Source organism: Phalacrocorax carbo, chromosome 3 (assembly GCF_963921805.1).
Source record: "Phalacrocorax carbo chromosome 3, bPhaCar2.1, whole genome shotgun sequence".
Classification (NCBI taxonomy): domain Eukaryota; kingdom Metazoa; phylum Chordata; class Aves; order Suliformes; family Phalacrocoracidae; genus Phalacrocorax; species Phalacrocorax carbo.
In genome coordinates this window covers 49,972,005-49,986,311 of record NC_087515.1, presented here as the reverse complement: position 1 = coordinate 49,986,311, position 14,307 = coordinate 49,972,005, and the positions used below count along the sequence as shown (strand labels likewise).

Below are 14,307 nucleotides of genomic sequence, written 5' to 3'. Positions count from 1 at the left end.
ATGACCAAATACACAGTGACAAGCAGTTCCTGGTAGTATCCAGCCTTTAACACATGTTCTTCAAGCAAGCCAAGGCTGACAGGTCATCTTTAACTTGGTATCAATCAATAGAACAGCAACAGCAGCTAATCACACATATTACTGAAAACATAAGGGAAGAAAATTTGGAGAGTCAGAGGAACCTAATAGCTAAGATGCTTGGTCAGGAATCAGAAGTCTTGCACTCATAGACACTGTTTGTCTGATACCCCTTCTATACATGCCAGCATGTGGTAGGAATAACACTGCTGTATGAAGAGCCTCCAGCAGTCTCTCCAAGAAGGAAAGCCCTGTGTGCAGCTGTTACATATCTTGAGTAATACCTTCCATTTTCCATCTATTCCAGATGTAGAAAACAGAGATCCAGAGCCAATTTTATGTTTCTTGTGGAGTAAAGTCACAATAAAAACAGATTAGACAAGAAATGCAAATAAAAATTTGTTTCCTTGATAACATTGCCTGCTCTTACTCAGGATTTAAGGGGCATTACTTCTGAGTGTGTGTCTGTATATTCCATCTGTACCGGCAGGAGATGGGGCTGACTGCTACTTGCACTATGTCTAAGCAGGGATGAGGATTTGAGCTCTAATGGGTTATCTGGAGTACGCTAAGCATCTTCCTCTGCTGCTGAACCATGTAGGCTGCCAGCTCGCAAAACTACATGTAAAGAGTAAAGCCCTGGATCTTTTTTTTTTTTTTTTTTTTAAAAAAAAGGACACTATGGCAGCTTAATGCTTATCTCTGCTTTGGACATATTTGTGTCTTTAAGCATTTAATATGTGCACTCATGTTATTATCAGCAGAAATATTTCCTCTAGGCACTTGATGACTCAAGAGGCACAGGTGAAAGGTATTTGCAAGCAGGATGATCCATGCTACTTTTTTTCAAATTTAGAGCAAGACTTACATAAATGAACAATCTCCAGGTGCTAGGGTGTTATAAAGATTTTTAAGCACAGCTTGGGGAGTGCATTTCTGAGCTAACACTTGGATCTCTGCAACCTACAGCATTAAGACACTGACCCACATGGACCTGCAGTTTAAAACTGCATAATGCATATGGATGCATTACGTTAAGGGTAGCTAATCTCAGGGATGATACACTCGAGATCCACTCCACATGGTATTTTTGGTCAGAGCTCTTAACACAGAAACTTACTAGTAGAGTTTTCTAAGAGAAAATAGGTTACTCATGTTTACTGGTCAATTACTGCTAATGAAAACAAATAACTTGCTTACTTAAAGTAATTATAAACCTGATGCTAAGAAACAAAAATTAAGTTAAGCAAGCACAACTAATTTCTTCACCATTACCCCCTTGGCAAAGTTATTAAATTACATTTTGCAATTTTTAGTTATGCTTAGCATAAGTTATTAATTTTATAATAAAGTGATTATTGAATGGTCTACAACTTTTTAGGAATCACAAAAGCTTTCACAGCTCCAGATTCTCACCACGCCTGATTTAAATGCAGATGAACATTTGAAAATGGTTTTACCTGAAACTTCCTTCATGAATCATTTTACTTGAAAACTCCTTCCTATCTCCACTAGCAACAGAAGAATTTTGCAGTTGTTTTCTTTTACACAGGTATTTGCCAGCTTTGTCAGGAACAAAATGACAATGAAGAATGCAAACCTACCTCATCATGGTGGACAATTTTATTTTTCTCTGACCATGACAGCCTTTCCAGAGGAACATGAAAGAGGAGATTTTTAACAGAGGGCTTCCTTTTTGCAAGTTATTATTTTCCTGTTACTATTAAAGGAACTTGATAACCAGACCTGTATCTTCTGAAATTCTAACCTTATTTCCTTTAATTTGATTCCTTTAAGATTTAAGAAAAATCTTTCAGATTTCTTTCTGAACTTTTCTCTTTGATGCCCACCTGGAACTTAATTCTTTTTATACTGTAACAACTCTCTTCAGAAGTTTCTGGGTCCTTAGGAAAGTACAAAGCTTTGTACATACAGGTTACATAAAACCCTGTCACCTGAACTCCCCACTCTCCAACAGGTTTGGGCTGATTCAGTGCTAAACTAATGATATAACTGCATATGTTTAACTTCTCTTTTCTTATCTTCCTCCTCCTCCTCTTCAAATGATTTAACTGCTGGGTCATCTAAATGATTAACTCCAGCTACATTCTTGATAACAAAGCCTAGGGCCATTTGCACTTGGGTTGGATTTACTGCTGTTTGGATTTCTATTGTTGTATTTAGCTTTTCCAAAATAACTGTGCTGTTCTATGTTTTTGACATAACACAGACACCAAGATGTCTTTTTTCATAATGTCTCAAGTATGTCAATTAATCAGCATTTCTATTTCATGGTTACAGTCTCCTAGCAACAAAACTTTATCTTAAACTGACCCTTGTTGTTTTGGAGACCCCGTGCCCAGAGCATGTTACATCCCTTCTTTTTCTCAAACACACTTAGTACGTTTCCTTGCTCTCATTTTGATTACCTATCAGGTTTATGTTCATCATCTTGCTTGAAATAAAGCATCAGGAATATGCTAGCATTTAGGCTCACACTACTACTACTTCTGGTTCTTCCCTTGCAAACGATCCATGAGCCTGTCACTTAGGAAATTCTTCCCTTAAAGAAAAAAAGCCAGACAAAACCAGAAAATTGCACTCACATGCCCCACTGTCCCAACCTTACAAGCCTGTGGGAAGAGGCTTATAAACTGCCATAATTGGAGTACTGGTTTCCTCAGGACGAGGGGTCCTTTGCTCCTCAGGAACTTGCAACCTCTCCTGCTTCCAGCAACCAGAAGACCAAGGGAGAGAGAAACACCCAAAGGCGAGCCTGACGATCACAGTGCAAGAAAACAGCAGCAGCTGAAACCTGCTTTGGGCACACTGCTCTAGACCACAGGACTCAAAGACCCCTGTACGCACACTCACAGCTCCTGCCTGAGTTGCACATGAAGGATCAACACAGCTAAAACTCTCTTCTGGTCAAGTTAAAGGTCCTTCTGGGCTACCCTGACATTGAAGTCAAACACTCAAGAACTCAGGGAGGTGGAAAGACATGGAAATGATTATTTAGGAAAATCTGTTTCCAGCAGTGAATACGGCATATATATGGCTTGATACTGGCTCAACATTTCCTTTCGATTTTAATGATGTGCATGGAAACTTTTACAGCATCCTGCCACAGAGATATCTCTGTCCCTCTGCCTCCTCTTTTCTAGCTGGGCAAAGAGAACGGCAGATCCACCTGCTTTGCATCCATCGAGAAAATCAGATGCTGAAGAGATGGGGAGACCTTGGAAATATGGTCATTAGTGCAAAAGAAAAATGGGCAGGAACAATAACAACCAAAAAAAAAAAATATACGTATAGATAAAAATTCAAACTTTAATGCTGACAGCTTCATGGAGGATACCTGCACCTCACCAGAAGTCAGAGCAGCCTACTTCACTTGATCATTTGTAACCCTGATTGCCAGGACTTCAGATCTTGTCAGTTCAGTCAAAAGTAGAGAATAGCTTTGACCTGCCTCTTTCACAGTTCAAGGCATATAACGCACACATGCTATTTAAGGGGGGGGCAAGGAAGAGCATTAGCTTCACCTGGGTGCTACACACTCACACCACACACATATTTAGGCATATAGATGTTTCTTGAGCCCTGTTTCTTCAGACTCTCATGCAAAAAAAATTTGTTTGTGTATAAGATAGACAGATAAAGCGAAAGACTTGTACAGTACCAGCAAAGTGGCTTAGGTAGTCATGACAACCACGTCAGTGCTTATAAAACTTCCCTTCTTCATAATCTTTTTTGCAGTTTAGATAACACACATGCGAGCTGTAAAATCAAGTATCTGATCTACAGCAATAAAATGAAAAGTAAAATGTTCATAGCATCCAAAATAGTGGAAGCTGAGGTACTGACAATTTTTTGGTGTCATTAACAACAATAGTTTTGCTCAGTTTCCATATGGGGTCCCAGATATGTCCAGACTTAAGAGAGACCAACAGCCTTACCCCAGATTTGGGGGTGAGCAGGGAAGGAAAGGAGGGAGAGGGTTAACACTGCTTTTAAGGGAAGAACATCAGACACTAAATACACATAAGCATATTACAAGTGTATTCAAATTCTCATGTACTTATTATTTCCTTCGGCACCTGATACCAGAAGGGTTCTGCTGTTTCAGTCCCAACACAGGGGACACCTTCTGCATGATTTGTGTGTTCCCGCAAACCATCCTTACTTTAGCAAGAATCAACATCCATAGTTTTCTTTCAATCTTCTATGCTCATTACTTTTTCACCCGGTTTTCAATGTGGAAATTTCAAATCCCTCTCAGTTATCATCCACAGGTGGAAACCAAAGCACACCAGAAAAAAATATGCCTCTCTACCCTACAGAGGAGTTAATGGATTTGTTTCCAGCAAGAAGGGAGTGACTGCTGTCAATAAGACAAATCACCATCTTTCAATCAAGTGATAAAATCAAGAAAATTGCAAAGCTTTATACACCCAAGTCTGCCAAGGAGTCATATATTACTTCAAAGGGGGAAATAAAAAAAAAGTTTGGCATCTGTACTCTTTAATAACTGAAATTACTTTCATGTACTACTATTATAGTTAAATATAATTTATATAATTATATAAATATAATTAAGGAAAAAAAAGACTTTTATAATAAAATATCTATGGTCAAAATGTTAATTTTCTCTCTTTCTCTTAGCTAAGAATAATAATTCACTGACATCCATTAGAATTCCCAAATTTTATATGATACTGAACTTACAAGATCTCCAGCACCAGTCTCAGGGAAAGAGCTCCATCTTCTGGGTAACAGCCCTTCAGTGGTCAGGGAGGGATGGGTTCTGATGAATCACCGTCTCTCTTCTCCAGGATCACACGGTGAACATCAGGGTGTTATGAGAGATGTTTATCAGTGCAGGATAGTTCATCTCAGAAATCAATCTCCTGTGAGCTGGTTTGTAGATGGCAGGACTGTTAATGTAAAGAAGAGGGGCTGAGTAAACAGAAACTTACCAGGTAATCCACTGTAATAAAAGCATCTCAAAAATCAGTGGGCACAGCAAAAGGAGCGTTTAATCCAGAAGCAAAATGTTGAGGCAGCTAAGTAATCCAAATCCACGATCAAGCTGCTATAAAATACAAACATCATCCTTAGGGTAATCTCTGTCACAAGCAAGTTCCATAGTTCATGCGATAGAAATGATGAGAAATTATTGAATTGGCTTACCTCTGAAATTGGTGATACCAAATATAAAAATATGTACCAAGTTTAATACAGCATAGCAAATACCTGAGAAGGCATCTTCTCCAACAGGCAGAGACTGCAAGGTAGCTACTAGTCCTGCATATTGGAAAAAATTGTCTCATGATTTGGGGTATTTAACAACGTATATAATTGGCAGTTTTGGACGGAAGCTTTGCATTTCTTTTCAACTTAAAAGCATCCACATAGTGAGTTTTCTTGTTCCCAGTAATTACAAACACTGTGTTACAAAAAGGCTGTGCAAATGTTCCGTATGCTAGCGATGCTAAGGAAACTTGTTAGGTAGAAATCAGTGACTTAAAGCAGTTGTAATTCTGCTTCTGCCACGTGAAATTTGACTAAAGTCAAATAAGCAAATAAATGGCTAAATCATCTTCCTATGAACGTTAATACCAATTTTTGAGAATTTTCTGTTAATTATATACAATATAGTTACTTCTAGTGTTAGACATTCAGTCATTTTTGTGTAGCTTTCAACAGCACTGGGATAACTAGCTTCATCTTTAGATTCCTGTCTACTTGCTCATTAGTTACAGAAGATCTTAAAATACCTTCAAGAGCAACCAATCTTATTAAATGTCTCCACCATTTTTTTTTTCCAGAAAATAATGAGCCTGGAACTAATATAATGAAAAGTAAGTTCCCTGGTTGATCCCAGGGAGCTGTACATCATGCTCCTGGACCAACGTGTAGGGAAGGGGACTCCTATCAGGCAACAAGTAAGGACAAATCATTATTCTTAGAGGATGCTTATGGTAAAAACCTGTCTGTACCACCACCTCGTATCATTTAGAGGTGGGAGTTCTGTAAGGACACCAATAAGAGTATATCTACCCTTACTTCTGGGGTTTTTGGGTGGGATTTTGGGGATGGGGGAGCCTTTTTTTTTTTCTTTAATGATACTGACTGTAAAGCTTTGATGTGTAGTTTCACTTTCAGCACATTGATTTACTTCACAGTGTAAAAAAAACCTCAAGTTGATTGTACAGCAAAGAACCTATCCGAAGATGTGAGCTTTTTTCCTGATAGCAGAATGTATGATGTTTCATGATTTTTCTTTTTCTACATGAATTGAATGAATTGTGTTGATCTCCTCAATCGCATACTTTCTTTTGGTTGAAGCCAGAAGACAAGTATCTCAAGAGCAACTATAAAAACCTAGTTGGTCCAAGACAGTCATGAAGAGAGGGTCTGCGATAGACATTGTCCAGAGTCCATACTCAAAGCAAGAAATGAACAACAGAACAGCTTCACTCTACAATGGAATTTCCAGTCTTCATAAAATACTTTCACCCTCTTTTTTGTCCCTCTCCTTGTCTGCCCCTCCGGCTAATAAACAAAACCAGTGTCAGAGATTTGTGTTTAGTTTAAATGTTTTGAGTAGGAGTTCAGAGGACAACATTATTCTCAACTTTTGCTGAATTTGGTACAATGCATCTGACTTGTGTGGCAGCTGGCACCAGCTTTAACACCTGCAAATTTCAGGCATATTCTGCCTTTCTACAAAAGCTCTCCAATTTCTCTTTTACCACAGCAACGACACTGTCCATGAAGTCTAATGAAGCCAAAGTTATTAAATCACAATTTTTTCCCTGCCATTTCTTTACCCAGGGCTTCAAAAAGAGGGAGAGCAAAAGGGAGATCTACTTAGGTGCCTGCAGAGACTTCCTTCCCAGTTTCTCCTCCTGATATTTGGTTATGGAAGGTCAGTCTCAATGACTGTTCAGGAAGGATATGGGAGCTGCTCCCTCTGTGCAGAGCTGTAGCAAGGACAAAAAGGAAAAGTGCATCAAATATCTGTAAGCCCCCCTGGAAACTGCAGCCCAGTGTGAACTGGCTGATCACTGTTGAGATGCGTGCCAAATCATGAGTTGCCCTGGAGAGAAGAGGAGAGGGAGGACAAGAGAGAAGGGTAAGGGAAGGAGACACCCAGACAGTACATGCTGCGAGTGCCAAAGAATGTCCCTTTAGCACTGCCTGAGGCATTGCCTCCCCCTGTGGGGTGCTGGGAGCCTGATGTTCCTGCAGACGACACTGAGGCGCATCCATCTTTGCTCCAGAAATAGTCACCCTGTATTTCCAACAAATGTGTTTTACCCAGTGTCCTCCCTGCCTGCCATCCTAGCCTTACCTGGGAGGCAAAACGACATCCTCCTCTGCCATTTTTTACAGAATCAAGTGCTGTGTCACACAAAAGTTTTAGGTTTCTTTAAGCTCTCTCTGCAAAGTCAGGGAGAGGTCAGAACTGCCTAGCTTGCCATCCAAAAATAACTTTTTGCCAAGCTTTAATCAATGAAATTGCAAAGATTTGCTGATCCAGACTATAAAATACAATTTTAGCTCCTCATCCATGGTGCAATCAGCTCTTTACAATACAGGTCAACAAGGAAATCCCCACTCCAAAAAACTGTACATAAAGAGCAGAACACACTAACAAGATTTTATCAGTACTCCATAGTAATGCTAAAGTGTTTTTGCTGTTTCTACAAGTCATATATTTGCACGTGGAGGCAACAGTTTGCTTTCTCTACGTTTATTATCCATGTGGGCAAAGAAGATAAAGAAGAAAAAAGAAAAATGTCCCTGTCATTACTAGAGCAGCTACATTACTGCATTATAGGCCGAGTTGCAATGTTTTCCTGTACCTTTTTATGACACAACTTCTTGAACTATGCAACTGCTGAGATGTCACATTTAATTTAACAGCCTGTGTAATGGCTGGGACAGTGTCACATAAATTGTGACTAGAAATAGAGCTTTTAAAATGACAAGTCACCCTATACTTAGGCATTTAGGGCAGAATTCCTCTCTCAAAGGCAAAAATCACTTTAATGAACTTTTTCTCCCTACCACTGAGTGGAATTTGTTCTTGGTTAAGTGTATTATGGTCAAAGATGGTGTTACCTCCCACCTACTGCCTTCACACACATACAATCACATCTACAACACTGGGTACCAGGCTGATTTTGAGTTTCCACTTTTCCAGGGATGTCCCATGGGAAACTTCCACCTGCCCTGTGCCTGTTGGAGCCTTGTCCATTCTGTGGCAAGAGAATTGCTCAGGGGCCTGTCAGGAAGTTTTGCTGCCTATTTCGTAGGTGGTGTAAATGACTTGGAGCATACCAAAGCACTTGGCAGCCATGGGCTTGGCGCCACCAGGGAGTAAGCGCCTGCCTGTTCAGCACCAAACATGTCAGGAGAAAACATTTGAGGACATCTGAGCCAATGCCCTAAGAACACCCTTACTTTTTTTTCTGTCAACTCCTGCATCTCTTGTATTCAACAGATGTTAAAGTCAGGTGATCAGCTATGAAAAATAAGAATTCAAATACTTACCCTGCAATTGCAAGCTCTGCAAGGGCCTGTGCATATAATTGTAAAATAAGAAATTAATGCTAAAATAAAAAAGACAGTACAGTATTGTTACTGTTGTGTCAGACACCCACCAAATGCCGGGGCTTTGCTGTGGGAAGTGCAAGGTGTCCTGTAATACCTCAGCAAAGTTACCACATGGAGAAAAACAAAGGCGGCCCTCCATTGGGTTTAAGGTGTAGCTGACATATGGCATATATTGCCTTGTCTGCGAGTAATTTCATTGCGTGTTTTTGCCTAGCTGTTCTTTTTCCGACGTGACTTCAGAAGAACGATAATTAATTTTAAAATAATCATGGGCTCCTTTTCAGCTTTTCCAGACTAACACAAAAGGCCCATGCTGAAGTAAATCCATTAGAGTCAAACGTAATTAGGCATATTTTACCACCTCCCTTTCCCAACCTCTAAAAAGGGTTTTCCTCAGAGTATGGAAAATTTAATGAAAGGTCCCACGTCACACATAGGTTATTATTTCTTCAATACCACCACCTCTGCATTTCACATCCCACAGTGACAAGCTAAAGGCACCCATGCTTCCCAGAGCTTCCTTTCTATAGAGACAGAGACATGCTGAAAGGGGAAATGGAGGCATGGAGAGGGGACTTGACCTGCCCAGAATAGCAACTAAACAGAACAAAGTACAGATCTTCTGGCCCCAGTGCCCTGCTAGCTTGCTTTCTCTGGATCTCTAAGCACCTGAAGAGAGGGTAATGAATTGTTTTCCATTTTACTGAGTAAACACTTGACTTTAAATCTCTGCTAGTATAAGATACATATCCCATGACATTGCTCCCATCAGGAAGATTTGCCTGACCAAAACCTGAAGTGCATGAAATACTAGGATTTATAATAGACGTCTGAAGGCCCAAATGCTCTGGGCCATGCCCTGACCATTAGGAAATACCAGATAATTCATACCTATGACACGTTCCAAAAAACGGCTATTTTATTGACAACTTTGCAAATCTAGGCTCACAAAATGTGCAGGAATGCACATTTGAAAGATTCTTAGAAAATTCACTCTCTAAGCTAATCTCCTCTAAAACCAGGCATTCTTTTTAAATCTTCTACGAATGGACAAGGGTTCCTCAGCAGGAGTTAAAATAGAGGCAAATGTGCACCACAGTCTGCAAACCCAACGTCAGGTATTTAAGCTTTGCAGGAGTTTGAGGCAGTGGTGCTTCCTATCCAAGAAGTCAAGGGGAAGAGAGACACTGAGCAGGGGCTTCTTCTGAAAGAGAACACCAGGTGAGCAAGGCACCGTACCGAATGACCCTGGCACCCAGGGCAGAGCGGCTGAATTGTCCGTGTCCAAGGAAATCTCAGCAACTGGGGAAGACGATGTGTCAGCCAGGCTGACCAAAACAGGGAAGACACTGCTGCTACCATGTAGGTAGCGAATTTTTAGGAATGCACATGGAAATATCATCCTGCTTTTCTCCCAATTCCTGCAATCCAGTAATCTGTTTGCATACATTCTCTTAAAATATTTCTGCTGACCTGTAAGCTACTTCTCACCTAAGACATTATGCGATGAATGTTAAAACCGAGAGGTGATCACACTGAAGTTCCTAAAAAAATCCCCCAGTGCCACCCTGCAAGAGCTAGATGTTAAACAACCCACCTTTCCTGCTCACCAAAAGACATACCACTCTGATTTAAAAATTTAGATCATGGTGTGATTTAAAGATAGAGCCACATACAAGGTACTAAATTTCCAGAAAGATCTATGGCAGGGGTCATCCACTGCTCAGCACCTGGAACAGGATCAGGCATTTCCAATGCCAACCCATGTGCAGTGGTCTGACAACTCTCACTGCAACACCAGTGACTCTGCTCTTCAGAGCAGAGGTTTCCCTTGCATGACCTAATGCTGTGATTTTAGATTGAGCATTATAGATTGAATCATGCACCTCCAAGATTTGTAAAAATGTTATTGTTTGACCCTGTAGCCCTCAGGGTCAAACCTTATATTCAGTATCACATATGGGTGGAACCTTATCTTGCAACGACAAGTTTTTCCCTTTCTCCTCTACCCCATTTCTCCATAAAAATAGATCGCTCTGGAACAATAGCTTTAGAATTCAAAATACAGGATCATCTTTGTTGTCAAATAGAGAATGAAAACAGAAAAATGAGAGAACCTATCACTTGAATTTATCAAAAGGCTTTTTATAATCATCAGACTTTGTTAGCAGGTTGGCCTGACTGGTTAATATAGGCTGCACTGCAGCCACCCCTCCATACTCATTAAAATTATCTCATTTTGACAGAATTTCAACAAACTCTGGCCCAAACAATTATATGATTTTCCACAGCAATTTTGAAATTATGAAAAACCTGGAGATAAGTGATAAAAGCTGTTAGCTGTCTATCAACAGAGCTCTTCTAGAGGTGGAATAACACCATCTTTCTTGCCATTTCTTTGAGATATACTATGGATGTACAATAGTAGAAAGTGCACAGTATTAGAAAGAGCAAAAGGACAGACTTCATACTGAATGACTGCTTTTGGGCTATTGAAGTTCTGCAGGCCACTCAGGCTCCATGAAGTTTATATACCCACCAATTTCTGCAGTTAAGAAATTAAGCATTGTGTTTCTGGGGAAAATGCTCTCAGTGGCTACAAGTGATGCACTGGAAGAAAAAATTAATCATGCACGGTTGAATGCATTTCTTTAAAGGAGAAGGATGGCCATTGTACAACCTGCACGCATCCCAGCTCTACAGCTGCTTTTGTGCTCCTCTAATGCAACAAAGAACAGAAATGCCATCAGCTTTCTGAGGGAGCACATCATTCCCTGCCTCACAGCAGCTCTCAGGAAAGGTTACCTGGGCACTGTCCCCTATATGTTATCCTTAGCATTTTCTCCCCTGCCTTTCCCATTTTTTGAATCTACAGAATGTTTAAGTAAAGCTTGGGGAGAGTTTGCTGCCAAGCTCCAGGTATTTATTTGCAAATATATTTGGGGCCCTTCCCATAAAATGTTGCTTTGGAGACTAACCAATAACAGATACCAAACCCTTCTTAAGAGGTAGCGGCCAAAGGATCTGAAAGCCACTGACACCACAATAATATTTGGAAAAGTGAAAGAAAAGAGGAAGAACATTGCTGTTTTGTCACATCCCCCTGCTTAATATTCCTACCTGCTTGCTAAGCCAAACTGAAGAGAAGCAGGAACCACTTCTTACAATAAGATGCCATAAATAAAGCACTTTCAGATATGGGTTGTTTCACTACCATTTTATTTGTGTAGAAAGTAAATAGCTTGTAAAAAGTACCTTCACTACCTTAATTCTGGATATATGTAAAATGAACTGTGGAGTGGCGTACTCTGAAGAATTCTGTAACTGGCATTACTGCTGCCCTATTTGACATTTTAAGGGAGAAGAGACTTTCACCTTTTTAAAGGTAGTACAATTCGAAGGCCACTAACCTCCCTGTGTAACCTTTATCTGTACATACATTTCTTCAGGGAAGTATAAATCAAAAATCTTTGCGTGTCAAATAGCTTTGTGTCAGAAGACCAATGAGTCATATACTATAAAATATATGGAATCCCAGGAGCTTTGTGGAATTGGAGCAGTAGCAGCACACAAACTATAAAGCATAAAAACACCCTGATTTTATGTGCTTTTCCTGCCCAACCAGTTCATTTTGATTACTAAAGGGCCACACTGCAGTTCTCATCTCCTTTTTGCATTCACTTCTTATAAGCGTTCTGACAGAGGAGCTTTGTCAGGCACACAAGGCCATTAAGTGAATATTGGAACAGATTTAGAAAAATTGCATTTTGCATGGTTGTAACGTACTGGCACCAGACTGGTAATTTTGAAGACTTCTATTTATGTGGTTCGTGTAGGAAACCTATCGAGTAACCTCTGTATTCAGGGAAATCAGCTGGACTGTTGAAATTCTTGACTGAACTACTACTGAGTGACGTACCCCTTCTAGATGATTCTTGGTCTGTGGTGAATAACTCTGAAAAACAGAACATTATAGAAGTGGTTAGCCACTTGCAAACAATTTATATTAGTGAAGCGTAGATCTCAAGTCAGTTTTCCCCTGTGCTTACTTATTTACCAAGTTCTGCTTAAAAGGAAGTACTTTGGATTTGCATGGTCTGTAGCGCTCACTGAAGAGTCAGCTTGGCTTTTAAGTTATTTGCACTCTTTCTAGTGTTTTGGGTAAAGATGAGGAGACCCTGTACTATTGCTTTGATTTGTCACAAGACAACAATAAAAACAGAAAGATTAGAATGGGAGATGTTTCTCAGGTTACTATCTATGCTTACCGAGTATGATTTTGACAAAGCATTTCCATCAGGAGAGCCTGTGTACCGTGAGCTCACTGCTGCAGGTTGTAGGATTTTGCAGGAATAAACCATAGGTGTTCAAAATAAGTAAACTAAAATTCTGGGAGCAGCTATACCAGTAATTCAAAAGTCACCCCGGGTTTATAAAGATGTAAAAGGATCCATAACTAATGCTAGATATAGCCTAGATAACCCTACAGCCTTATAGCTGCTGTTTCCAGGGAAATTCTAATCACAAGGGAGCTTTTCTGGGCAAAAGCACAGTTTGACTTCCATACGTGTGTATATAGTCTGCAAGAACATCACAAACAAATCCACCTCAACAACGATGAGGAGTTACCCACAGGATTAAATGCAGTTTCTAAACACTTCATTGAAAAAAACAAAGAAAACCCCAAACAACAAAAAAACAACCCCAAAACGAAACAAAAAAAATCATTCTATTCTGATATTGTGATGCTCTATGTATCTTTCATAATCATTTATGTTCTAAGAATAAATGGCACTGGAAATATGTAAAAGCTAAAAAAGTCTGTATATTAAATTTCCCCAGGCAGCCTGAAAGGCCTTTGTCTTTTGAAACTGCTTGATTAACAAAAAGTTTTGATAGATAGAACAGAGACTTTGCATGAAAGCAAATGGGGAAATAAATGAATGAGGATCATGGTGGAAGCAGATAGTTACAGCTTGTTTTCGAAAAGTTGAAACAATATTTAAAAAAAAAAGATTTCAAAATGTTGAATTCCCCCCCAGTTACTTGTATGACAAACACATATTAACTTGAGCAACATGGGGAAATACCTGTGATCGATAATACAGATCCTGTGGGCACAAAACCAGAAACTCAGCAACAACAGACTGGCTGTACCTGAAGGAAAGAGGAAAGTGTCACATATACTTTTCACAACTAGTAAAACATTCTCACCAATATGAAAGTAATATTACTTAACCCTTAATGTTGTCTTATGAAAAAGAAGTGGGCGGGGAAAAAAGCAGCCGTCCAACATTCTCATATTAGAGACCTAAAAACCATGAAGCACCAAATATGAGCTCTGTGATAACACCACATCAGAAACGCAGATGACTTATCCAAGTGAAAATTCAAAGTCAAATGCTAATTTGTCTTTAAATAAATCATGATTATATACTATTATGTCAATTTCAAACCAAGCTTAAAAGATGTATAATTAACAAGTTGTCTGTTCCACATTTATCTGTAAAAATATTTTTAGCTCTCCTGGGCATCACCTTTCCTATACCATGTATAACATGCACTCCTTAACATCACCTCAAAGTCCTCTGCTCTTATCCT

At 39.6% G+C, this 14,307-nt stretch overlaps 1 long non-coding RNA gene across 2 annotated transcripts in view; it reads right to left on the bottom strand.

The window, feature by feature from the left end:
• LOC135312548 (uncharacterized) overlaps positions 1–14,307 on the bottom strand; it is a 259,368-nt gene that overhangs the window by 26,462 nt on the left and 218,599 nt on the right. For both annotated transcript variants that reach the window (XR_010372128.1, XR_010372129.1), the window contains exons 4-5: positions 13,797–13,863; positions 4,807–5,015 (exon numbers count right to left, since the gene is read on the bottom strand). This is a non-coding gene — a long non-coding RNA (uncharacterized LOC135312548). The remainder of the gene's footprint in view (positions 1–4,806; positions 5,016–13,796; positions 13,864–14,307) is intronic.